We start from the raw sequence: 3,662 nt of genomic DNA on the forward strand, positions 1-3,662 counted from the left end.
GGATCTTCCCGGACCGGGGCACGAACCCACGTCCCCTGCATCGGCAGGCGGACTCTCAACAACTGTGCCACCAGGGAAGCCCCATCTTCTAGACCTTTGCCTCCATTATTTTTCTGAGGTCATGGATCATCTTCACTATCATTATTCTGAATTCTTTTTCTGGAAGGTTGCCTATCTCCACTTCATTTAGTTGTTTTTCTGGGGTTTTATCTTGTTCCTTCATCTGGTACAAAGTCCTCTGCCTTTTCGTTTTTGTCTATCTTTCTGTGAATGTGGTTTTCCTTCCACAGGCTGCAGAATTGTAGTTCTTCTTGCTTTGCTGTCTGCCCTCTGGTGGATGAGGCTATCTCTGTTTCCATTTCTTGAGGCCAGTTCTCAGAATTGTGGCAACTTATGTCATGGCTGGTCATCATGTAGTTAACTTCTCCACCTGGTGGGGGTTACAGTATCTGTAAGACAGCTCACAGGATATGGCTCAGAATATTATCTATAGCTCTTGAGAAGGAACTAAAGGTCCTTGACTATGCCTAATGACTCAACTATTATTATTTAGTCTTGTTGGACTGTTTTCCTTTGTTTCTGCGTTTTCTCACTTCTCTGATTAAACTTATTCTTTTGCTAAAGTTTTTCCACAGACAAAAGGCAGGCTGAGGACATGGGGCCGGGGGAAGGACCACCGGGTCCTGCTCCGTTACAATACAAATCTGTGTTTTCTGTCTTCTGGACATGGGGATCAATTAGTACTCACTGCAAGGTGAAAATGAAAAAAACCAAAACCCAAAATCCCAACAATCTCAGCCTAAGCTGTTTTAAAAAATAATAATAATTAAAACAAAGAAATCCATTCCCTTACATAATGGGAAAGTTCAGGCATGTTTTGACTTTGGATGAAGCTGGATCCAGAGGCTCAGATAATAATACCATCCAGACTCAGAATCTCTGTCTTCCTTCACTTTGCCTTCTCTGTAGTTTCTTCATTTTCCTGCTTCTCTTGGGGTTCCCTGGCAACTTTGGATTCCTCATGTCACTGATCCAGATGCAGAGGAAGACAGAGTTTCTCTGTCCAAGAGCTGGAAAAGAAGTCAACGTTGGAGCCTTGTTTTCTCTGGTTGGCCCTTCTTGGGTCGTGAGCTCTGCCCTGAACCAATCACCATGAGCTGGGGATGGACCTGTTGGCTCCCTTTGGGTCAAAGGCTGTGAATTTGACTACACAGGAGACTGGTGAAAAGGGGGACACAGGGACTATTATCACAGGAAAGAGGAGGATTTGGATAGCCATAAACGGCCACTACAGGGTGGAGTTGGGGTACACAGAGAAAGAAACGTTAAATATCCACAGCCCTATTAACTCTGTCAGGGCATTCACAGAAGGTAATACAGAAATGGTCATTATACACATTTGGAGAGATGCTGAAAACAACAAGGTCCTACTGTATAGTGCAGGGAACTATATCCAATCTCCTGGGATAAACCATAATGGAAAAGAATATATATATATATATATATATATATATATATATATATATATATATATATATGCGTGTGTGTGTGTGTATAACTGAGTCACTTTGCTGTACAGCAGAAATTAACACAACATTGTAAATCAGCTATACTTCAATCAAAAAAAAAGCAAGAAAAGATGCTGAGCTCACTGGTAATCTGGGAAATGCAAAGGAAAACATCCAGCGAGACATGACTTTCCCATCTCCCCCATCCAGTGACAAAATAAATGAAAGCTATATCCATCCAGTGTTGGCAAGAGTGTGGGCATCAGGGACTTATACACTGATGATGGGGTGTAAACTGGGGCTTCCTTTTGGGAAGACAATCTAACAATATTTTCTGAAGATTTAAATCCTCACTTCTAGAAAATCTCTAGAAATAGCTATGAGTTCCCAAAGATCCAAAGATACATGTTCAAGTGATGACGGTGAAAGGGCTGTTTGTAAAAATGAGAGAGTGGAAACACCCTAACAGTCCATCAACAAGGAATCAACAAATATATTATAGCACCTTTGTCTGTGGAATACCATGCAGTTCTGTGCCACCATTAAAGTGAGAGGAGCAGTCCTATGCGAACTGACATGGGATGTTCTCTAAAATATATCAAATGTAAAAAACAAGATGCAAAAGATGCACAAGGTATGACCCCGTTTATGGAAAAAAGAAAATATATGAGAGACAACAGAATGCCATGGTTACATGTATAGACTCTGGGGCCAGGCTGCCTGATTTTGAATCCCAACTCCTCTCCGAAGCTGTGTGACTTTGGGGAAGTTACTTCACCTCTCTGGGTCTGAGTTTCCCCCTCTGTAAAAGAGAGATGATAAAAGAATTTGCCTCATGTGGCTGTTGTGAAGATTAAATATATTAAGCTATGTAGATTGCTTGGGGCAGTGCCTGATATGTGGTAAGTGCCCAGTTAGTGTTAGCTATTAGCCCTGTGCACGTTATCTACATAAATGCAAAGAAAAAAAGACAGTAAGAGTGTGCTCCAAACTGTTGATAGTGGAAGCGGATGAAGAGGGACTTCATAGTTTGCTCTATATAGATCTGGAGTGTTAGCATCTTTCACAACGAAAATACATTCGAGGATTACCAGGGTAATAGTTTTAATATCCCTCACCCTGAAATCCCCAGCCATGAGCTTGATTAACATTCTTCCTTTTGTGGGATGTTCTCATTCTGTGTGAGCTCGTATTCTAATTCTGTGTGGCACAGGGCAGGGCTTAGAATGATCCATCCCCCACTCTTGTATAGTTGGAGAAGGGGAAGTTGCCAGGGATTAAGCCACTTGGCCAGTCTCAACCTTTGACTAACTGGTCATCCTGGGGCCCACACCCAGAACCCTGATCACCTCCAACCCCACCCCACTCCTATCCCTACTGTGGGGTTCAGTCTTCAGCACCTTTTCCTCCTTCTTTAGGCTGTACAAATCACCCCCACTCAAAAAAGTCCTGTTCCATCCTCCTGCTGACACTTGTCAGCAGATACTATTATTACCTCATTTTCCAGATGAGAAAATTGAAGAACAGAGTGGTCAAGTAGTGAGCCCTAGGTCACACAGCTAATAAATGACAGATCTGGGCTTCAAACCCATCTCTTTCTGGTGTTAAGGCTTCTTTTCTTCTTTCTTTTTTTTTTTGCGGTACGAGGGCCTCTCACTGCTGTGGCCTCTCCCGTTGCGGAGCACAGGCTCCGGATGCGCAGGCTCAGCGGCCATGGCTCACGGGCCCAGCTGCTCTGCGGCATGTGGGATCTTCCCGGACCGGGGCACGAACCCGTGTCCCCTGCATCAGCAGGCGGATTCTCAACCACTGCGCCACCAGGGAAACCCTAAATAAGTGTTTTAAATAAGTCAGGTATGGAAGGGGTTACAGCTGGTGCCGTCCATCCAAGAAAACCTCATAGCAGGAATGTCTTCAAGGTTTCATCACTGCCAGCGTTCAGAGCTTGCCATAGCTGTATAGGGACTGCTGGCCTGGGCCCACATCTGTGGTTTCATCTGGGTCAGACGGTCCCAGCCAAGACGGCAGAGGCAAGATGAGAATGGAGGCCCAGGCTATGTTCAGTCCCTGGCCTCACCCCCACAAAGAGCTCAGGGCAGCCAAGAACTGCAGGTTTGAGCAAGTCAGCACAAAGGAAAGCGGAAACAGTGACTC

This window comes from Physeter macrocephalus, chromosome 14 (genome assembly GCF_002837175.3).
Source record: "Physeter macrocephalus isolate SW-GA chromosome 14, ASM283717v5, whole genome shotgun sequence".
Taxonomy (NCBI): domain Eukaryota; kingdom Metazoa; phylum Chordata; class Mammalia; order Artiodactyla; family Physeteridae; genus Physeter; species Physeter macrocephalus.